Consider the following 24212-nt stretch of genomic DNA (forward strand, 5'->3'; position numbering starts at 1 on the left):
CCCGAGTATCCTTCATATCATCTGTGAAGTATTTTGGAGAGTACAGAAACGTACTGAGCTGGGACACTGCCCTGACCACAGCAAGCATCCAGCTCTGGACCTCAAATACCCCATAATACACTCACACCCATCCCAGGATCAAGAACCAGCAACCACACACGCTGAGAAAATAAAATCAAGGGATTTTAAAGTTACTGGAATATGCAGAGATGGCGGAGCGGACAGCAAAAATAAGAGATCAATGAGACAGAAATGTGGCTGGAGATTATTTTTGGACTATTTAAGAAAAAAATATATAGTCAAATGAAAATGCAAGCAGGGTTTGAATTATAGGCAAGGGAAGGAGAATAAATAAATGATTGTACTATAAGATATATTAGAAAATAAATGGTAGTTATTGCAGCAAATAAAGAATTACAACAGGAACATCACGGACGTAAGGATGGGAAGTCAAAATGCAATAAATTATTATATTGAAAGTGAGCTGAACAATTTTAAATGTTGTGGGGGAAAACTAATACAAAATTATTAGAAATTATTAGGGAAAAAAAGAAAAGAAAACCATTGGAGTATTTTATTGGGGGAGGATAGGATTTTGATCATATCAACGTTCAGGCATTTCAGATAATGGAATGAATATTTGATCTGGGCCAGCTGGAAAGACTCTGCAAATTCATTATTATGATTGTAACTATTTACTACTGCTGCTGCTATTACTACTTTCCTGTGGTATGTGGCTGGCGTCACTCGGGGCCAAACCAGATGTTTCTTTAATGACACGATTGCCCATTTAAAATCTGGGGTCACTGGAACTGCAATACATGGCGTAGAGAGGTTTAACTCTTCCCTCTCCGGCCACAATCCCAACAACATCCCTTCAAGTAGCAATTATCACTAGGGGGGAAAGCTCCCAGGTCTCTCCCCCACCCCCAAATATCATCGCCATACAGGGGATGATTTTATATATTGCTATTAAATGTATTTCTATGTCATGCCATAGGGGTGGCGCGGGTGGCGCTGTGGGTTAAACCACAGAGCCTAGGACTTGCCGATCAGAAGGTCGGCGGTTCGAATCCCAGCGATAGGGTGAGCTCCCGTTGCTCGGTCCCTGCTCCTGCCAACCTAGCAGTTCGAAAGCACGTCCAAGTGCAAGTAGATAAATAGGTACCACTCCGGTGGGAAGGTAAACGGCGTTTCCATGCGCTGCTCTGGTTCGCCAGAAGCCACATGACCTGGAAGCTGTACGTCGGCTCCCTCGGCCAATAAAGCGAGATGAGCACTGCAACCCCAGAGTCAGCCACGACTGGACCTAATGGTCAGGGGTCCCTTTACCTTTATGTCATGTCATAACCAAAACTCTGGGCGGCATACATGAAAATGCTTAAAATACGAAAGGAATACAGATAAATGCAGTTGATAGTTGATGAAGTTGATGAAGGTGATGGTTAGTTGATGTCTCTGGGTGGGACAAGCTAAGATCTACCCATGAAGGAGGACTTTATATTCGTCTCTTTTCCTCTTGTTTTTTAGATTCATTTGTTACTCTACTGTAATGCATTATGAAAAGTCTTAATAAAATCTTAAAAGAAAGATTAAATACAGTGCAAACTGCTATAACAACAATACAAAACTATTACAGAAAACCCCCCCGCTCTTTACTGCTGAATTGGAACAAACACCAATCCATGGAAAACTCGAATTGCCATTTACTCTGATTCAATGGTAACGATCCGAGTTTTCCTGGGGAAAGAGGTGGGGCTCTCAGAACCGGAAAAACACATACCTGTTTCTAGAAAGCATGATGCAAAAATGAGTGCGGATAAGCCCTTAAGGGAGCTTTCAAACTGTTGAAATTTTCAGACGGGATTCAATCCTATACCAGCAAATTCTGGTTAAATAATTAAAGCTGCTTCAGAGCTCTTGAGCAACAAGCCCACTTCCTCAAAGGCTAGCATTTTTTTTTATTTATTTTTTTGCAACAAGGAAAGTGAAGGGGAAACACAGTGGGAAGTAGGAGATAACACTGGTTTTAGATTATACTATGCAAAATATGGTCAGAAGCTCAACATCAAAAAAAAATGAAGATCATGGCCACTGGTCCCATCACCTCCTGGCAAATAGAAGGGGAAGAAATGGAGGTAGTGAGAGATTTTACTTTCTTGGGCTCCATGATCACTGCAGATGGTGACAGCAGCCATGAAATTAAAAGACGCCTGCTTCTTGGGAGAAAAGCAATGACAAACCTAGACAGCATCTTAAAAAGCAGAGACATCACCTTGCCAACAAAGGTCCGTATAGTTAAAGCTATGGTTTTCCCAGTAGTCATGTATGGAAGTGAGAGCTGGACCATAAAGAAGGCTGATCGCCGAAGAATTGATGCTTTTGAATTATGGTGCTGGAGGAGACTCTTGAGAGTCCCATGAACTGCAAGAAGATCAAACTGATCCATTCTTAAGGAAATCAGCCCTGAGTGCTCACTGGAAGGACAGATCCTGAAGCTGACGCTCCAATACTTTGGCCACCTCATGAGAAGAGAAGACTCCCTGGAAAAGACCCTGATGTTGGGAAAGATGGAGGGCACAAGGAGAAGGGGACAATAGAGGACGAGATGGCTGGACAGTGTTCTCAAAGCTACCAGCATGAGTTTGACCAAATTGTGGGAGGCAGTGGAAGACAGGAGTGCCTGGCGTGCTCTGGTCCATGGGGTCACAAAGAGTCGGACGCAACTAAACAACAACAAATGCGGGTTGGTTCTTATAGCTGTACATGGTTTTATGACAATTTTTGTAACTGATGAGCATTTTATCTTTATGGAAGCAGCTTTGTGAGGACAGTTGTTCTGCGGGGGGGCGGGGCAGGGGAAAGCCCTCCTAATTACTATTAATAAAATAATACTCAGCCTGTCTGGCTTTTCCTGGCTGGATGTGAAATGGAGAAAGAGAAAGGTGGGAGGGGGAACGATGCCGACAGTGCAGACTGCACCATGGGAGGAGCGGAGGGTGGGGGCACAGAAATCAAGATGTGAAGGATTTCTGACGGGGCAGGTGGCATTTGAGTTTAGGAAGCAAGAAAGTACAGGGCAGTTCAGGACATTAACAAAACACACTCTCTATGGATTAAGGCTGCAATCCTAACTCTCCTTACCCAAGGGCAAGCCCCACTAAATTCAATAGGGCTTCCTTTTGAGTAGACTTAGTTAGCATTCTGCTGGAAGTATCACTGGACTGATTTCTGAGTAAAGACACTTTCAGATCACACTGGGAGGCTTCATGTCAATAATGTGACCTCACTTTTGCCTTTTTTGTGAGGACAGGCGATGCAAGACTAGAATGGGGGAGATAGCACTAAATCACGAATTATGCAGGGCCACTGTTATAATTCCACCCCAGCTAACTGTGAAAGAGGAACGTATTGGCAGCGGTAAAGAGTCCTAGTGTAGCCTGGAAGCAAACTGGAGAATCTGGACAATGCTACTGCCAGCCTGTTGCATTTCAGTGTTTCCTGTGTTCCCCATGGCCTTTTTTTGAAACTTGATATGCGGCAGGTTTTCCCCAGCTGAAATACAATTATAGCATGTCTGGTGTATATAGTCAACATGCTGTTGAAGGTTTTCTAGGCTACTGTCCTTCTAATTAAAAGCTTCTTGTTGCTTCTTCCATTTGGTGTTCAATGGAGTATGGCAGTAGTAATGGATTTCCCCTTAGCACTCCCTATGGGCGATAGGAACTGACTAATTAGGACATAATTCATCAGCAATGATGCACTACACAGAAAGAAAGCAAAAGGGCAGAACCTGCGAGAAGGAAGCTACTAATTAATATTGATGGGGACCTTTAAATAATACTTACTTCTGGACAAACTTCCTAATCTTAGCTTTGACGACGACACTGTTGAACAACTAAGTGCTATATAAAGTGCTATGTGAAATCACCATTTTAATTCCACTTCCAGCTAATTGTGGGAAGGGAAAGCCTCAGCAGAGCTAAAGGGCTCTAAGCAAACTTAAATCAAAGAGTGCTGGAACATGCCTAACTAGTCATCACTACTGACAACATGCCATTTTTCTCATGATTGTGTTACTACAACTGGGCCACACAGCTAGGAAAAAGCGGTAATATTGCTAGGGCAACAGGTATCGCTTTGAGCTGGGCTTGAACTTCGGGCACCACACATTTTAAACATTGGGTTAAAACATGGGTAGGAAAACTAAGGCCCAGGGGCCAGATCCATCCCAATCGCCTTCTAAATCCGGCCCGCAGACGGTCCAGGAATCAGCATGTTTTTACATGAGTAGAATGTGTCCTTTTATTTAAAATGCATCTCTGGGTTATTTGTGGGGCATAGGAATTTGTTCATCCCGCCCCCCGCCCCCCCGAATATAGACCGGCCCCCCACAAAATCTTAGGGACAGTGGACCGCCCCCCTGCTGAAAAAGTTTGCTGACCCCTGGGTTAAAAGGTAGCTTGAAAATACAGACCTCTCTCACACCTAAAATTGTCCCTGTAACCCAATGCCACTTGGCCGAGTCCATTTCCTTCTGCGGTTTTGATGGCATACTTTGTTCCTTCAAACTTCCTGATTTGAAACTTGCACAAAGGACCTCCCTCCACTTTCCGGGATTATCTGACGCCCTGAAGGAAGCTGACTTAGCGGCTAGCTGGAGAGAATTTTATCCTGGGAGGTGAAACAAGAGCCTGTATTAAAAGGCCCATCCGGAACAGAGGTTTAAAAAGCAACAGCACAGAGCATAATCCTACCAGTCTTGAGGCGTCCAAAATTGCAGAGTATATTGTGCACAAATATATACATGGCAGAAGGAAGTTAAAGCCACAGTCCTCCTAAGAATGCCTGAGAAAGAACGCCCAGCTAGTGAAATCCATGAGATTTATTTCCAAGTAAGTGTGCTTAAGACTGGAGTAGCGCACTTGATGAAAACAGATCTCTTATAGCTCTATCTTTCATCACTCCATTTCCCATCACGGCCCAGCAAATATCAGCACAACAATGACCACACCGCAACTCTTCATCCGAAAGAATCATGCAAAATATTACAAACTTTCTGGAACTTTCTGGTGATTCGTAGACGGACGCATTTGATGTTGGAGTAGAAATACGTGCCCTCCCACCCACCCTGTTTCATACACTTTGTTGTGGTTGCAGTCAGTTTACACAACCACTAGTGAAATGCTTGCCAATTTGATGGGCATGTGTTATGGAGGGATGTGCGGGTGCCTGATTATCGTCTTCCAAAGCTCCTCTACTCCAAACTTAAAAATGGTAAGCATAATGCTGGTGGTCAACAAAAGAGGTTCAAAGACTCTCTCAAGGCAAGTCGGGGGGGAAATGTAGTATAAACACTGACAACTGGGAAACACTGGACTGCGAGCGCTCCAGTTGGAGAACAGGCTTTACCAAAGGCTGCGCCTTGGTTTTTGAACGGTTTCGGGAGTCGAAGGGACTCCCAGAACGGATTAAGTTTGAGAACCAAGGAGCAACTGTAAGCATTTCTTTTGCTGGTCCCATGCTTTCTCGGAACGCATCTGATTGGTTTTGCCTTTCCCCTCCACTCCGCCCCCTGAAAAAGAACACTCTTTAGCACTAAATCAGAGCAAACGGCAATCTGCAGAAAACCCGATTGCCATTTGTTCTGATTCTGTGTGGATAAGTCCTACATGATCACATACAGTCAGTAGAGAACGAATCACCAACCATTTAGCTGCCTAGTGATTACAGTGATACCTCAGGTTACATATGCTTCAGGTTACAGACTCCGCTAACCCAGAAATATTACCTCGGGTTAAGAACTTTGCTTCAGGATAAGAACAGAAATCGTGCTCCAGCGGCACAGCAGCAGCAGGAGGCCCCATTAGCTAAAGTGGTGCTTCAGGTTAAGAACAGATTCAAGTTAAGAACAGACCTCCAGAACAAATTAAGTACTTAACCCGAGGTACCACTGTACTAGGCTTAGGGAAGGAGGTGGGAAGGTGCCCCCCCCCCCCGAAAATGGTTGCACGACCCTAAATCCACCTCTGCATAGTGATAAGGCAGTTCTCTATAGTTTGACAGCAGTTTGATATGCAGACATTAGCATATGCTAATACATATTAAAATTAACAGGGACGTGGGTGGCGCTATGGTCTAAACCACTGAGCCTCTTGGGCTTGCTGATCAGAAGGTCGGCGGTTCAAATCCCCCTGACGGGGTGAGCTCCCGTTGCTCTGTCCCAGCTCCTGCCTAGGTAGCAGTTCGAAAGCATGCCAGTGCAAGTAGATAAATAGGTACCGCTGCAGCGGGAAGGTAAACGGAGTTTCCATGCGCTCTGGCATTTGTCACAGTCCCACAGGGGGAGGAATAGCTTTCCTGAAGCCTTGACACTGCAATAGAAATGTTTAGAACCAGCCTTCCCCCAAACTGCTGCCCTGGAGAGTTTTTGACCACAGTTCAAATAATCCTAGGGTGTTGGGACTCACGGGAATTGCATTCCAAAACAACTAGAGGTATCCAGACTGCAGGAGGCTGTTTTTAAACAAGCAGGGCTAGAAAGAGCGTGGCCACTTACACACTGCCCCCCGCCCCTTTTCCACATGGTAATATATATGTGTGACTTTAGTAATGACTTTAATTTCACTGGAAATACAACAAATCTCACAAACAGGGCTGCCTTCAGATGTCTTCTAAACGTCATTTATCTGACATCTGATGGGATGGCATTCCACAGGGCGGGTGCCACTACCAAGAAGGCCCTCTGCCTGGTTCCCTGTAACTTTGCTTCTCGCAGTGAGGGAACCGCCAGAAGGCCCTTGGAGCTGGACCTCAGTGTCCAAGCTGAACGATGGGAGTGGAGACGCTCCTTCAGGTATACAGGTATAGATGACCTAAGACAGGCTTCCTCAACCTCGGCCCTCCAGATATTTTGAGACTACAATTCCCATCATCCCTGACCACTGGTCCTGCTAGCTAGGGTTCATGGGAGTTGTAGGCCAAAAGCATCTGGAGGGCCAAGGTTGAAGAAGCCTGACTTAAGATACTGCTTATGCTGAGGGTGAGATCCGGGGTGAAGTGACTGTGAGGGGAAAGACTCCACCGGGCAAGGTCTCCTTCCACCTGCCTTGCCTCGCCCTCTAGTCTCTGCTTTTCAATTTGTATTGTATCATTTTACATACTGTGGCTTGCCATTGTTTTAGTCTAGAAATTTTTTATTGTAACAGTTGAGTGGATTTCTGTTTAACTTTTATATGTTATTATTATTTAATACTTTTCTAATGATTGTTGAATGTTACTTTTTTGGTGTAGGTTGCCTATTTTAAAGTTTTATTGTCACATTTTTTGTATTCCATTAGATTTGCGGAGAGCTGCGCGAAGCCTGGAGAGCGAGAGGGGTCGGTGCGCACCAACGCCTCTCGCTCTCCAGGCTTCAGCGAAAGCCTGCATTCGCCCCATAGGACGCACACACATTTCCCCTTCATTTTTGGAGGGGGGAAAGTGTGTCCTATAGGGCGAAAAATACGCTAAGTTGTACATTTTTTGTTTCTTCAGCTTGTAAACCACCTTGAGTATTGTAAGATAGAAAGGCGGTATACAAATTAAAAGTGATGATGATGATGAAGTGGTAGGTAAAGGTAAAGGTACCCCTGACCATTAGGTCCAGCCGTGACCGACTCTGGGGTTGCGGCGCTCATCTCGCTTTATTGGCCGAGGGAGCCGACATTTGTCCGCAGGCAGCTTCCGGGTCATGTGGCCAGCATGACTAAGCTGCTTCTGGTGAACCAGAGCAGCTCACGGAAACACCGTTTACCTTCCCGCCGGAGCGGTACCTATTTATCTACTTGCACTTTGACATCAGCACAGTCTGGACATACTGGCAGAGCTAATCTGCCATGCTCACTGGTGTCCCTGCACCGCACTGACCTTCCCGCTGCCGCCCACTCCCAGCTCTGGGTAAACAGCAATGACCCCACCGCCAGGAAGCCAGCACTGCAGTCGCACCCCATGGGGCAGGCCACATCTAGACCCATGCACAGGGGTGGCCCATTCTGTTTCGCCGCCTGAGGCAAAACGGAAAGGCGCTGCTACCACCCCATCAAATCTCGTTAACCGGGGTTACGCAGTTGCCGAGATATTGCAACAGTTACGCAAGATCCGGCCCCAAGCTGTCGCTGCCACCGCCGGATGACCCCTGTGGTGGCCAGGGTGGGACACTCCACCTGACTCGACCGCCCGAGGCAGCTACTTCACTACGCCTAATGGGAGGGCCGGCCCTATGTATTGGCTTAATCTGCTGCCCTTGTGCTAGTGCACAAGTTCAAGGCCGCCGATCTCTCTCTTTTATCCAAAATCCAGACTTGGGCCAAACAGCCCTTGAAACAGGGCACACCTTCTAATAGAGAAATTCTCCTCTGTAATTCAGGACAGCTGGCCACCCTGCCTTCCTACCAGGAACTAAAAAGCGTAAAAGGAGAGCTAAAATATATATACGGAGCTGCCTTGTACTGCATCAGACCGCTAATCCCATCTAGCTCATTCCTGCCGCCTCCAACTCCTCTGCCATTTTTAAATTTTATGTCCCCCATTTTTAATGCTGCTCTGCCATCTGCTGTTTTAGATTTTGTTGCTATCAGTTTTGTCCTGTGCGTTTTATTGCTTTTGTGGCATTGGTAATTGGATTTGTACTTTCCTTGTAAACGCACTCTGGGGAAAAGGCTTTGAGTGGCAGGGTCTGAGCTACTACATAATAAATAAGCTAACTCTTACGTCTTTTCAAATTTGTGAATGGCCAAGATTGAAGCAAGGGGCGTTCTTCACGCAGGCAGGTCATCCCTCTCAACGCTTTGCCATTTCTGAATCAACGGTCAGGGAAACAAACGGAGCATTACTAGAAACAGAGATGGGCGACTCTGTCAATTTTGGGTCTTCTCAGTTTCTCATTTCCTCCCCAGTTCTCCACATTTCCACATCAGTTTGCAATTTTTTAAAAAGTCCTCGTGAAAATTCTCACCAGCACTTTAGTGAGAATTTCTCCTAAAATGCACAATATTTTTTGCATTTAATTTTGTGCAAAACCTACATTTTTGCAAAGCAGTTCTGTCTAATATAATGCATTTTTGCATACTAAAAGTTTTTTATGGGCACTTTAATAAATGCATCTTTGTACGCGTTACTTGGCTGGAGAACAACAAAATTTGAATAAATGCTGATTTCAAAAGCTGGCTGTGCTTCTCTCAATATTTATTTCATTCTTTTTAAAAAACTGTATATTTGTCCTTTTTAAAAAAAACAAAAACAAACAAACCCAAAAACCTTGTGAATTCAAGGCATCTAAAAATATTAAAATGTTTAAGAAGTATACAAAAGATATATAAAAACAACAATCAAAATGAAACAAGATTCGACATACTGTACTGGCGGTTGCCCCAACCTCCCAAAAAAACTACCGTATTTTTTGCTCTATAAGACTCACTTTTTCCCTCCTAAAAAGTAAGGGGAAATGTGTGTGCGTCTTATGGAGCAAATGCAGGCTGCGCAGCTATCCCAAAAGCCAGAACAGCAAGAGGGATCGCTGCTTTCACTGCGCAGCGATCCCTCTTGCTGTTCTAGCTTCGAGATTCAGAATATTTTTTTTCTTGTTTTCCTCCTCCAAAAACTAGGTGCGTCTTGTGGTCCGGTGCGTCTTATAGAGCGAAAAATACGGTAAGTACATCTTCAGAAAACATGGAATTCATCAATACAAGGTGCAGAAATGGCCAAAGACTGCTTTTTAAAGACATTAACTGTACATTATGTCACCGACATGATTAAAAAATCATGTCACTGTTTTTTTTCATTTTAATAATGTTAGGTAAGGGAGGGAAATTGTTATCAAGATTACAGCATGTGGGGAGGTCAGGGGAAGGCCGAAGCCTCCCTGTGGAATCGCCTCACCGTGTGCTCCTGTTAGTAGTAAGAAAAAGCTCTCATGTGCACTGATTGGAGGCTTTTTGCTGGGTCTTCCCCCCTAATGCTACTACTACTACTAATAATAATAATAATAATTTGTTATTTATACCCCACCCATCTGGCTGGGTTTCCGCAGCCACTCTTGGTGGCTTCCAACTGAATATTAAAATACAATACAGCATCAGACATTAAAAGCTTCCCTAAACAGGGCCGCCTTTAATTGTCTTTTAAAAGTAAAATAGTTGTTTATTTCCTTGACATCTGCTGGGAGGGCGTTCCTGTTGGGAGTCATTCTGCAAAGAAACAGTAAAGATGTTTGTACCTTTAAGAACTGTTTCTGTGAGCTTTGGGCAGATTGGGTACAGCTGGTCATGACTATGAAAGGAGGAAAAGTTGCAGTTTGAACTTTCCCTGCAGAGGAAAACACCCACAAGGTTTGTTGTTTTGTAATAAAACCTTTATTTGATTTGGTTTTACATTGGTCTCGTGGTGTCATAGTTTCTGTCATCTGCCACCAGAGGAAAAAAACCCTTTAACAGTTCCACAGGGCAGGTGCCACTACCAAGAAGGCCCTCTGCCTGGTTCCCTGTAACCTCGCTTCTTGCACTGAGGGAACCACCAGAAGGCCCTCGGAGCTGGACCTCAGTGTCCAGGCTGGATGATGGGGGTGGAGATGCTCCTTCAGGTACACAGCTAAATGGTGCAGGGGTTGGCCCTGTTTTCCAGAGAAACATATCTTGCTAATGTTAGAAACATTGGACTCAATGGACCTTTGGCCCGATCCAAGTTCATTATCATGAAACTCCAGTACAGTCTCCTCCCAAGAATGCCAACCCGGTAAAAAGCTGCCCCCGAAAGCAAACGAGACACAGTGATGAAGATGCAGAAATTAATCTATGTTGTTCTCACATTTTTGCAAATAGAAGCCATGTGGCGGGGAAAGAAAGGGACCGCAATGCATCATGTCAGACTTGTACCCAGATATGATAAGGTTTGTGTAGAACTGGGGCTTTAAATGTGGCTTGAAGGAGGAGAGGGGGCAGAGGTGTTAATAATACTCCTGTAATAGACTTAGCCCAGTGCTTTTCTTTGAAAGCAGATATCTACATCAGAGGGCACACAAGCCCTCTGAAAATCTTGTTTACAAATGCAATTTTGACAGTAGGAGGCTGCAGTCCTAGACTTACTCAGGAGCAAGCCCTTCTGAACTCAATGGGAATTACTTCTGAGTAGACATGGATAGGATTACACCATTCCTATATTACATGAATTCATATTAGACCCTTCCTTGTTTTCGAGATTACATGGTCACTGGAAGCCTTCCCCGGCCCTCAATTATCTATTCCAAAATTAACTGGTGAATTAGGTGCCTTTCACACACAAAGATGGGTAAATCATTTCTTGCACATGTAACATTGACTAAATATTGTTGCCAGCCACCCCAATCTCCAGCTGGTGCGAGACTCGGTGCTTACAAAATGTTTTATTTCCTCCGAATGAGGGACAGCATAGTAGACCTTGGTGTCTTAGGATGTGGGGTTTATTTACACATATCTACAACCTTAGCCTACGACGAAGGAGCTCACAGCATTTACACTCCAGAAGGTCTTTGATTCTCCCATTGTCATTGCCTTGGATTCCAGCAGAAATCAAGCATGACTCTCCCCTCTCTGGCTGTTCCCTTCAGCCTGTCTCTGGCCTAGCTCACACAAAACTCTAGTTATCCAATGCACTCTGCATGGGGCTAACTTTGAAGGTGACCTGGAAACTACAACTAGTCCAGAATGCGGCAGCTAGACTGGTGACTGGGGGTGGCTGCTGAGACCATACAACACCGGTCCTGAAAGACCTATACAGTACATTTCCAAGCACAATTCAAAGTATTGGTGCTGACTTTTAAAGCTCAAAATGGCCTCGGCCCACTAGACCTGAAGGAGCATCTCCACCCCTGTCGTTCAGCCCAGACACTGAGGTCCAGCTTGAAGGACCTTCTGGCAGTTCTCTCCCTGCGAGAAGTGAGGTTACAGGGAACCAGGCAGAGGGCCTTCTCGGTAGTGGCACCCGCCCTGTGGAACTCCCTCCCATCAGATTTCAAGGAAATAAACCACTACAATGATAACTTGGGTTACAAACCCTGAAGTACCTGAACGGGTCACTTCGGGGTTTCGGCGCTCGCGCATGCGCAGGACCACCAAATTGCGACCCGAATGTGCACAGACGCACCGCTGCGGCTTGCGAACATGCCTCCCAAACGGATCATGTTCGCAACCCAAGGTTCCACCGTATCTGACTTTTAGAAGACATCTGAAGGCAGCCCTGTTTAAGAAAGTTTTTGATGTTTGATGTTTTATTGTATTTTTAATATTTTGTTGGAAGCTGCCCAGAGTGGCTGGGGAAACCCAACCAGATGGGCAGGATAAAAATTTCTAAAATTATTATTATTATTATTATTATTATTATTATTATTATTATTAGTTTCTCATTACCCACCAGGTGAGGTAGGGCCTCCACCCATTTGCCCTTGGGGCACAGAACCATTTCCTTATAATAAGGACCCATCCTTGGGGGCCATGGCTAACTCAACAATGGGATCCTCTGTTAGATTGTAACACTTGCTGAATCCAGGAATTAGAATGGTCTCAGGCATCATACAGCCTAACCTACCACGCCCCCCCTCCAACCCCCCCCCTTACAACACTATACATGTCATTTGGAAAAAGGCTTCTCTTGCTTTCTGTCATGCAGTTGCGATAACTATAGGCCACAGAGCTGGTGAGGGGAGAAGTTCTGGACAGATTAATGGTGAAATTACTGTTGTCAAGGGCCCCACGTTATAGCCCGAAAACTACAATACCTTCTGAACTGTAAAAGCAAGCTCTCTGGACATATGTATAAATTAAAATGGTTTAATGGTCATTAACTGCCCTTTAGGAAACCACAAGGACCTCACTGGAAATTGCTACTTGGAAACCACAGTTCTGTGAAAAGCCTAGAGATCTCTAGCAGATTCACGGCAATGCTCTCTGCATGCCGTGAAGTCCGTCCAGAATCGACAGCTAATAGAAAACACTGCCGCTAGAGTTCTGTAAACCAGTTAGAGGGATTTTGTTTGAGTAAGTGGTATGTGCATAAATTAAAGAAATAGAGCCTTAGCACAGGCGTAGGCAGACTTCGGCCTTCCAGATGTTTGGGACTAAAATCCCCATCATCCCTAGCTAACAGGACCAGTGGTCAGGGATGATGGGAATTGTAGTCCCAAACATCTGGAGGGCGGAAGTTTGCCTATGCCTGGTCTTAGATGCTCCCATTAGAAGCGCCTCTCCCCATATTAGCCATCCTAGACTCTGACATCGACTTGCTGCAACATCACTAGCAAATATCACTTGTTGGGTTGGTGATACCAGATTCTGGGATTCTCTCCCCCTACAGGTGTGGACAAGGGATGTGGGTGGCACTGTGGATTAAACCACTGAGCCTAGGACTTGCCGATCAGAAGGTCAGCGGTTCGAATCCCCGTGACGGGGTGAGCTCCCGTTGCTCGGTCCCTGCTCCTGCCAACCTAGCAGTTCGAAAGCACGTCAAAGTGCAAGTAAATAAATAGGTACCACTCCAGCGGGAAGGTAAACGGCGTTTCCGTGCGCTGCTCTGGTTCGCCAGACGCGGCTTAGTCATGCTGGCCACATGACCCAGAAGCTGTACGCCAGCTTCCTCGGCCTATAAAAGGAGATGAGCGCCACAACCCCAGAGTAGTCCGCGACTGGACCTAATGGTCAGGGGTCCCTTTATCTTTACCTTTACAGGTGTGGACAGAAATGTTGGCCTTGCATCATTTAGTCAAAACCCACTTTTCTCCCAGGCTCTTGGAGGAATTGTTTCGTTTACTCTGGGGTTTTAGGCTATTATTCATGGTTGTCTTGCTAATTTTTTTATAAATGTGATGTTAACCACCTTCCATTTTCGCTCTACTGAATTGTTTCACTATATTGTCCTATTATTGTTAGAAACTGCTTTCAAATCTCTGATGAGGTTTTTAAGCAGAGGCTGGATGGTCATCTGTCATGGATTTATTTAGTGGAGATTCCTGCATCATATAGGGTTGGGCTAGATGACCCTCAGGGTCCCTTCAAACTCTTTGATTCTGCGAAAAAGCAGTTTATAAATTCTATAAATTAAATAATAACAACAGCAGCAATAACAACAACAACAACATCCTTAGCACTTCAACAACAACAACAACATCCTTAGCACTTCATCACACTAAAGTTCCCATGGATCTTTGAAAAAAGCCATGCCAACTGAAGTGGTATACATATGCTCTTACATAAGCTCACACAGTGAATAGGCCCATATATTGTACCTCCAGCTGCTTTCGCTAAATATACATCATAAGGAGCAGCGCATGATCTGACCTGTGGCTTGCTGGACCTAGAACCAATTTCCCGTGCCATTGCTCAGCCCTAAAATGTGCTAAGAAAAATACAAGTGCCTCTGACCATGCACAGAGTGCCCTTCCTACAGACAACCTCAACGAGCCTCTAGCGACCTGAGATAAGAATGACAAGAAGGTGGAAAGATGCAACTTCGGCCTTGGCACCCCTTATTTCCACCTGATGTAGGAAACATATTGCGCACACCCAGAAGCTAACTTTCTTTTATTTTTGTGAGACTTGCAAATCTGAAAGGAAGGCCCGAGTCATCTCCACTGTATCTCTGCTGCAGCCACTTAGCCCCAAACACAGAGAAATGGTTCACCCTAGCAGGGGGAAATGAATGAAAAGGAGATGGCTCTAGATTACTGAAACAAGTGATGTAGTAACTGCTCTTTGTGGCAATCCCTAAATAAAGGGTGGCATTAGCTATGTGCGGCCACCCTCTCCCTTGGGACCAAGCTAAACACTGGTTTGAATAATTTAAAAAACGCCCTTTTCATCACAAACTCAAGATCTGGCATTACAGGACCGTTCAAACGTGTTTTCTCCTTCCTTTCTCTCTCTACCGCCCCTGCACTGATCCCAGCGAGAGATCTTGAATCAGTTTCTCAGCTTCAAATGCAGTGTCCTTGCTTGGTGCACCACCGAGTCTAAGCCCTTGGGCGACACATCGAAACCGTATCCCTCCTCCATCGATGAGCCAAAGGGGAAGGTTGGCGGCGAAAAATAGGCCCACCAATTCTACTTTAAGCTCTTCAGACGTTCTGAGCAAACAGGCAAAGAGAGAGAGCTCAGGTGTGCCAAGCAATTCGGGAAATATTGGTGCGAAAAGGCGAACGAACCGATATTCCTTCATGAGCCAGAAAACTCATTTTCGTCCTCCGAGAATGTATTATTTTCAAAAGATGACTTTCACAGTCCCGTGAACCGTTTCTGGTGGCGGAACCCAACACTGGAGCATGTGCAAAGTGAACGATACAGAGAAGAGTGCCTCTGAGCATAGGCAAAGCGCCTTTCCCTACCCATTCCTCAAGAAATCACACATTATCAAGGATCGGGGCGGGGGGGGGGGAGAGAGAGAGAGAGAAAGACTTCCAGGTCCAGAAATGCACAAGGCGACTGCTAATAGCCCTGTGTACGGCCTGGGTTTATATTTAGAGTGGTAGTTGAAGACGGCAAGAGCTGGGCGCATTTCTGGTGCGAAAGCCAAGATTCTAGTCATCCCCTGGAGCTGGAAGAAGATGGTGTCAGCCAGCCCATCTCGCCTTACAGCCCTGCCGCTCTCACAAGCCATTAGCAGCTTCTTCGCAGGCTGGTGCCGCTTAAATCTTGGCCGCACCATTCCTCCTGTCAGCTTTGTTTATGGCCCCTGTGTACACCACCCACCCACCCACAACTCCCCTCAGCAGTGTCCCCCACCCCGACCCACCCATTTTTTTTTTACTTTCTAATATGGCTGAAGGAAGCTGGTGGTTATCTGGTTTTAAGGGGAAAGGGGGGGGGGGGGAAAGGAAGCCACAGCCAAACAATGTTTTAGCCAAAGGTGTCACAGCAGCAGCAGCAACAGCGCATAACTCTCCATGGGTCAGCCAAAAAGCCAGGCAGGAATAATCAGCCACGCAAAAGAGAAGGTGGAGGTCAAGCCGCTTCTTGCGAGAAAGAGAAAGGAGGCGAGGCGCAAAAGCTCTGCCAGGGTGGGTTTGGGGTTTCCCCCGCCTACTTACTGTTCAATGGAGTGAGCAATATCCCAAAGAAAAAGGCCTTTTCCCCCCGCTTCCCTCAGACTTGCCCCGAGAGTGGGAGCTCTCAGGCCGAGCTGCTTGCCTGTTGGCAGAACAGCTGCTGTTCCCTTCAAATGGTCATGCTGAAACCTGAGGACCGGAGGGTTCTTCAGGTAGCATCGTCCTCTCTCTCTCGGCTTTGGCACTCGCCCTTCTGGGCAGCTGGTCAAGTATCAGATGGTTCCTGCAACCCTGCAGCTCCATCTCCTAGTGCCGGACGATGGTACAGCCACCCGGGGATTCGCACAAAGGGATCGCCGAGATTGCATTTTCCGCACTCGAGGAGCGGCAGACGACCCTTCCCCAGAATAATATGTACCCTACAATTTAATAATAATAATAAATAATAATAATAATAATAATAATAATAATAATAATAATAATAATAATAATTTATTATTTATACCACACCCATCTGCCTGAGTTTCCCCAGCCACTCTGGGCGGCTCCCAATCAAGTGTTAAAAACAGTACAGCGTTAAATATGAAAAACTTCCCTGAACAGGGCTGCCTTCAAATGTCTTTTAAAGATAGGATAGCTGCTTATTTCCTTGACATCTGAAGGGAGGGCGTTCCACAGGATGGGTGCCACTACCGAGAAGGCCCTCTGTCTGGTTCCCTGTAACCGCACTTCTCGCAATGAGGGAACCGCCAGAAGGCCCTCGCAGCTGGATCTCAGTGTCCGGGCTGAACGACAGGGGTGGAGACGCTCCTTCAGGTATACAGAACCGAAGCCGTTTCTCCCTCTCTCTCTCATACCACATGTCAAGATTGTCTTATGGGCTCAGGGGCTATGCTATTCCCCAGAGGTGTGTCCATTCTGGTCTTCTGCAAGCAGCATGAAGAGGGATTTCAACCATAGCTCCACGGGACACACATATAATTTTACATCCCTCACTGCAATTCCAGAAATCCCATCCCAGACCCTCCAGTGTCCCTGGTTTCCAGGGACAGCCCCGGATTTACAGAAGCTGTCCCGGTTTTCAATAAATTTGATCCCGAAATGTCCCACTTTTCTTTAAAGGTAAAGGGGGACCCCTGACCATTAGGTCCAGTCGTGGATGACTCTGGGGTTGCGGCGCTCATCTCGCTTTATTGGCCGAGGGAGCCGGCGTACAGCTTCCGGGTCATGTGGCCAGCATGACTAAGCCGCTTCTGGCGAACCAGAACAGCGCAAGGAAGCACCATTTACCTTCCCACCGGAGCAGTACCTATTTATCTACTTGTACAAAGAGAAAGGAAAAATATATGAAAATAACAACAAGAGATGTGGAAAACCAATAAGAAAGTACTGGATAGTACTGTGAACATCGTATGGTTAGATTTGTGGACATTAAAACAGCAGCAAGAAGCAAGAAGTTGATTGGATCCCCTTCGGAACTTGAAATATGAGTACCCCCCAAAAAAAATTAAAATTTGGCTGTGTAATTTGGAATCTATGTAATTTGGTTTGATTTGATGTGATTGGTTGGTTAATAAAAAATTATTCTTAAAAAAAAATAATTATCTACTTGTACTTTGGCGTGTTTTCGAACTGCTAGGTTGGCAGGAGCAGGGACCGAGCAACGGGAGCTCACCCCATTGCGGGGATTTGAACCACCAACCTTCTGATCGGCAAGTCCTAGGCTCTGTGGTTTAACCCACAGCGCCACCCACAACCCACTTTTCCTTAGGGCGTCCCTATTTTCATCTGAGTAATGTTGGAGGGTATGGATTTATGTGACCCCCGAGCCAAGGAGATAAGTAACTATGCAACCTTTAGAAGACATCTGAAGACAGCCCTGTATTGGGAAGTTTCTTAATGTGGAATTTTTTTTATCCCACAAACCCCATCCCTGGGGGCAAGATTCTAATATATGTTCCCTCAGAGGCAAAATAAATCCCATTGAGCAAAGCTCCCTTTTCCCCTGGCTATCGGCACTTTAATTGCTTATCTCCTTGTTCATGGCCTTCCTGAAGAGGCCTATTAATTAGTTTCCCATTTCCTGACAGTGGACTATTTAAGGACTTGTTTCCTCTTTGAAGTCCTACCTAGCACTCATTAAATTGGAGAGACAGAAAGATGGATGGTTGGGCCAGTAGCCAAGAAGCACAAGCACAAGCCACTGTCAAAAGAAGAAGAAGAAGAAGAGTTTGGATTTGATATCCCGCCTTTCACTCCCCTTCAGGAGTCTCAAAGCGGCTAACATTCTCCTTTTCCTTCCTCCCCCACAACAAACACTCGGTGAGGTGAGTGAGGCTGAGAGACTTCAAAGAAGTGTGACTGGCCCAAGGTCACCCAGCAGCTGCCTGTGGAGGAGCGGAGACACGAACCCGGTTCACCAGATTACGAGTCTACTGCTCTTAACCACTACACCACACTGGCTCTCAAAAGGGGGGGGGGGGCAAGGATAAAACAAATTAAGTAAAGAGCCACCAGCTAGGAGAAGCATCAATAGAAATTTGCCAGGCCACACTGCTGCAGGTGCAGATTTAACTGCCATATTAACCCACAGGAAGGAAGGTCCTATCTAGGTCCGGAATCTCCAGCTGAAAACCTTGGGCAGATACACAGCATGCATTTCAAACAGGTATCTTCAATCTTTTCAGATCCAGGAACCCCCTTTCTTAAACATTTTCTATATACCTGCATGCTGGTACTGCTCCGGTCGCGACCCACCCTGGACCAGGCCGCGATCCAATAGTGGCTGCATCTGATGCACATTTAAAGCGCATGCCACACCCCCCAAAAAAAAGAATCTTGGGACCTGTAGTTCCCTCTCACAGAACTACAATCCCCTGCATCCTTAGCAAACTATAGCTCCCAGGATTTTTCTTGGGGTGGGATGGCAGAGGGGGCGGTCATGTGCTTTAAGTGTGAGCTGGTCGAGCTTTCAATATACGGTCCATTTTATTTATTGTAATCTTTGTGTTTCACGTGACTGTTCAAACTGCTTCCTTGTCTTGGAGCTGTTTGTCCAACTAGTCTTTCACGTTTGTCTGATTTCATGTGTTTTCCCCCATCCCGAGGCCAGTACCCACAAACAGTGAGGAAAGGGGCTAGCTTTATGTATATATATATATATAATGTTCATAACTGCATATATAAACCACATGTCTGAAACCCCACAGAAAAAGTCCTGAAACCATTTTGTCCCTCCCAAATTGACCTCAGATATTTCTCTGCAAGGCCGAAGGAAAATGGAAAAGCCTCCCCGTTGTATTTTTGTTCACAAATCCTCTCTTAAGAGTATGTCTGTGTATGAATAGGGTGAGCCTGTGACCTGGCTCAGGAACTAAGTATTTATCGTTATGAAAGACTGGCCAGGCTCCCCAGGTAATCCAATCAAGTGGCCATTAACAGGTAACCTGCCAGACAGGAGATAAACAACGCATTCAGATTTCTGTTGTAGACTGCCCTTTCTGTGATGTAGATATGATGTATCTGGGGGGTGGTCTTGAGCTACACCCCTTCTGTGATGTATGTATGATGTTTCTGGGGGTGGTCTTGGACTCCAGGGCGGGCAATTTAAAATGTCTATATAAGGGCGGGCACACCTTTGTTCTAGGTCCTCCTCCTTTCCTGCGAGTGAGAGGAGCACCCTGTTGCAATAGTTCAATAAAGATCAGGTTTACTAGCTGCTTTGCTTCTCAATATTCTCTGGTTAGCCTCTGTTATTTTCTCCGACCGATGGATAACCTACAAAGCACTCTATAAGGGCTCTTGTGTCCCCCATAAGGGAATAAAGGCAGATTTTTGTTTATTACAAGCTTCATGACACCCACCCACCTGTGTGTTCTTTCAACCTGTAGAAATCATCCAAACTCCCCCAGAATGTGGACTTCACTGGCTTTTCGGATCCCAAGGCTAGTTCCTTGACAGAACATAGTTTTCCAGGGCAGAGCAGTAAAAATACTGCTTGGCTGGCCACTCTACAGTTAACAAGTACCTAGGGTCATGTTTCCTTGTGAGTTGCTTTAGTCCACCGTTGATCACTTACTCTCAATAAATAGAAATTAGAATGAAGCATGTGGCACACAGAGATCTGCTGTCCCAATCAAATTCAAAATGTGTGTGTCCCCTCCATCGCTGTATTTCATTTTTTTAAAGCAACAACAGCAAGCTGACATGGAGAATCCTTTCATAAGACCCCAACCCCCCTTGCCATGCTTGATCTTGTGTCTCAAAGCTAAAATAAAGATTCTACACAACAAAAAGTAACTGTCCCCCATTCAACTTTGTTCTGGTGCTGAGGGGAAAAAATGACACAATTAAATGTGGATTCTTCCCATGTCTCAGCAATCAGTGTATTTTCTCTGGATCCCCTGCTAACTTTAGGCAATTGTCTTTTTTAAATAAATGTTGTTCTTCAAGAGTACCTCAACCCAAGTGTATTTGTGTCTACCTACAATGTCCCAAGTCCATGTTATATATCTTGTGATTTTGGCCGACAAATATCATGCTTAAATAAGGCTCTTTGAATAAGTGACAGGCATGCCTAAATCTCACACAGGGTCGCCGTATTTCAAAAAGTGAAAACCAGATCACCCCAAAAGTTGTTGAGCTTATTTTAGACAAACCCCAAACTGCGATTTTTCGATTGGCTTTCCTAAGATCCAGGGAAAAGTGCCGCATTTCGGAACCCCCCCCCCATGTCATTTCCGCCTTTGAAATCCCAATAATACCCAGGGGAAGTCCAGGCGTATGACAGCCCTGTCAAGTCAAAAGCCTTAATGTTGGGATTGTGCTCTTTTTAAAAAAAAAAAAAAAAACCACAGCAGACCAGCAGCAGGTCTGCTTTTCCCATGTTCAGAGGCACTCTTTATTCCTTCGCCAGCCAAGAACCAAATTTAAGCCCTGATCTAGTGGCCAACTTACCTTGACCTCTCAGGTGCACTCAAATCCCCAGTGATCACATTCACCAAAATACTTGAAGATACAAGGGTGTGGGGGACTCCTGGAGAGTCCTAACTAGACGCTCCTTCAGATGAGCTGAAGTCAGTCTGTTTCCACAGGCTGTTTCTCAAAGGCAAGGCTTCTGTTTCTACTGCGGCTGTATCCAATATCAGTGCCCAGTCGAGGCACATGGGGTCACAGTGCCATCCTCAGGCACTCCAGAGGTTTACCAAATGCTTTATTGTTTGTGGTTTCCCCCACCGCTTTCTCCTGGGTTTGCCATTTCACTTACTTTCTGCACTGCAGCAGAATAAACTTTGAAGTTCATGCTAAGACAGGCATGTCCAAAGTCTGTTTCGGGGTCCTAATCTAGTTTTTTTCCCCCCTGAGGTAAAATCCCCCCAAAAGCTCAACAATCCTGAAAAAAGGGCAATGACATTGGTCAGCCCTCATGCATGTTCATTTCATCAAATCTGACCCTCTTTGGAAAAAAAAGTTTGGGCACCCCTGCTCTAAGAGGAAGGCTGAGAATCTCATTTTGGACTCTTCATCAAACTGCAAATCCTAGGCTTATTGGATATGGTGGGCAGTCTAACTGGTGCACGGTACTGTATACAGATGTCATACGCTTTTATGCTTGACAGTCGTTCCTGAAATATGTTTTAATTAAGCTGCAGAGGAATTCCTATGCAAAAACCTAAGCTTAGGGCCATTAAGGAACAATACAGGGCCATTAGCCCTGAGTGCTCACTGGAAGGACAGATCTTGAAGCTGAGGCTCCAATACTTTGGCCACCTCATGAGAAGAGAAGACTCCCTGGGAAAGACCTTGATGTTGGGAAAGATGGAGGGCACAAGGAGAAGGGGGCGACGAGATGGTTGGACAGTGTTCTCGAAGCTATCAGCATGAGTCTGACCAAACTGCGGGAGGCAGTGGAAGACAGGAGTGCCTGGCGTGCTCTGGTCCATGGGGTCACAAAGAGTCGGACACAACTAAAGGACTAAACAACAACAACAGCAACACAGGGCCATTAAGGGTCATTGGCAAGAAAAGAGAACTGTCCTTCCCTCTTGCCCTGAGGTGTGAACAGAGATTGGGGGTTTTAAATGCTTCTTTCTCCTTCACCTTTGCTGTTGACACTTGCCACTGCATCTGAGTGACAAGACCCAGGTTGTGGACCTTCAAAAAGTTGGCATGCGGGCTTCAAGTTGTTCCTTAAAATATAACTGATTACAGTGATACCTCTGATTAAGTACAGTGGTACCTCAGGTTACATATGCTTCAGGTTACAGACTCCACTAACCCAGAAATAGTGCTTCAGGTTAAGAAGCACTATTTCTAGGTTAAGCAGGGAAATGTCCCTTCAGGTTAAGAAGCACTATTTCAGGTTAAGAAGCACTATTTCTTCAGGATGAGAACAGAAATCGTGCTCCGGCGGCACAACGGCAGCAGGAGGCCCCATTAGCTAAAGTGGTGCTTCAGGTTAAGAACAGTTTCAGATTAAGTACGGACCTCCGGAACGAATTAAGTACAGTGGTACCTAAGGTTACCTCAGGTTAAGTACTTAATTCATTCCGGAGGTCTGTTCTTAACCTGAAACTGTTCTTAACCTGAAGTACCACTTTAGCTAATGGGGCCTCCCGCTGCCGCCACGCCGCCACCACGCGGTCTCAGTACCTCGGGTTAAGAACTTTGCTTCAGGATGAGAACAATTTCTGGGTTAGTGGAGTCTGTAACCTGAAGCGTATGTAACCTGAAGTGTATGTAACCCGAGGTACCACTGTATGTCATTTTATTTCAGGAACAACTTGAGGGAATTCCAATTCAGAAAGGCTGGCATCTCTCAGGGAGACGTTTCAAATGCCTGAGTATTTTATCTATCGGCTAGAGCAGACTTCCTCAACTTCGAGCCCTCCAGGTGTTTTTGAGACTACAATTCCCATCATCCCTGACCACTGGTCCTGCCAGCTAGGGATCATGGGAGTTGTAGCCAAAAACATCTGGAGGGCCGAGGTTGAGGAAGCCTGGGCTAGAGGGCGAAATAATTCGAGGAAAAGTCCCCTTAGTGTAGCTGGCAAATCTAGCCACAGATCAATGAACTAGAATAACAGTTTTGAAACTGAGAGCTTGGGCTCTGCAGCGGCTCTTGCTTTTAGTGCCAATGTCCATCTCTGGGATAAGTGGGGCAAATTAAGAAGATAATCTCTGAGCAGAAGCAGAATGCAAGATTTACACTGACCCCAGAACCTGGTTTTTGTTTATAAATTCCAGGGCTCAGCTCTGACTCATGAGATGTCATTTAAGAAGACCAGTCACAGAGCAGTGCTCTGCAGCTTTGATCACCCTTCCCCAGTGGCATAGCGTGGGGGGTGCAGGGGGGGCCGGCCGCACCGGGCGCAACATCTGGGGGTTAGGGTTAGGGGGCGCAAATTACTTGCCTTGCCCCGGGTGCTGACAACCCACGCTACGCCACTGCCCTTCCCACATTTGTGAATTAAACAGAAAGGGTACTCAGTCAAAATATGTGATGTCCAGCTTGAGCCCCAGCACCTCTTGCGTTAGAAATTAACTACTGGAAGGGGCGGGGGCCAGCCCTATGCAGACTTATTCGGAGATAGACAGAGATAACCTACACAATTAACAAGGGCGTTCCATTAGCTAATATATCCCACTGCAATTTGAGACAAATACAGTACAATTTGCAGGACCAGAGTTCCTGGATCAATGCTCTTTGAAAAGAGCTCTTCTCTTGGACAAGCCAATTAGGCTAAGCTAAACAGGTGGCGCTGTGGGTTAAACCACAGGGCCTAGGACTTGCTGATCAGAATGTCGGCAGTTCGAATCCCCGTGACAGGGTGAGCTCCCGTTGCTTGGTCCCTGCTCCTGCCCACCTAGCAGTTCGAAAGCACGTCAAAGTGCAAGTAGATAAATAGGTACCACTCCGGCGGGGAGGTAAACGGCATTTCCGTGCGCTGCTCTGGTTCGCCAGAAGTAGTTTAGTCATGCTGGCCACATGACCCGGAAGCTGTATGCCGGCTCCCTCAGCCAATAAAGGTAAAGGTCCCTTTACCTTTACCTTAAACAGGACTCTCATAACTAGTTCAAACCCATGATGCTCCCACTGCAAGTGAACTTTAGACAAACAAGTTAAACTTCACAGCATATCCGGCACAAGTCAAAGAGACGCTAAGAG

At 45.8% G+C, this 24212-nt stretch overlaps 1 protein-coding gene across 5 annotated transcripts in view; it reads right to left on the bottom strand.

Moving 5' to 3' along the window:
- The window catches only part of SCN4A (sodium voltage-gated channel alpha subunit 4), a 116164-nt gene extending 95020 nt beyond the window's left edge, over window positions 1-21144 (bottom strand). Inside the window, exons 1-2 of one of the 5 annotated variants that reach the window (XM_083708933.1) lie at window positions 16088-16251; window positions 8752-8837 (exon numbers count right to left, since the gene is read on the bottom strand). The gene's annotated coding sequence lies outside the window, so the exon portion shown is untranslated. Of the gene's footprint in view, window positions 1-8751; window positions 8838-16087; window positions 16254-18769; window positions 18827-21001 lie in introns of those variants that run through there. The other 4 variants (XM_083708934.1, XM_083708935.1, XM_083708936.1 and 1 more) reach the window with 4 other exon arrangements.
- Between the last annotated feature and the right edge of the window lie 3068 nt (window positions 21145-24212).

Source organism: Podarcis gaigeae (genome assembly GCF_964106915.1).
Source record: "Podarcis gaigeae genome assembly, chromosome: 13".
In the NCBI taxonomy this organism is placed as follows: Eukaryota; Metazoa; Chordata; class Lepidosauria; order Squamata; family Lacertidae; genus Podarcis; species Podarcis gaigeae.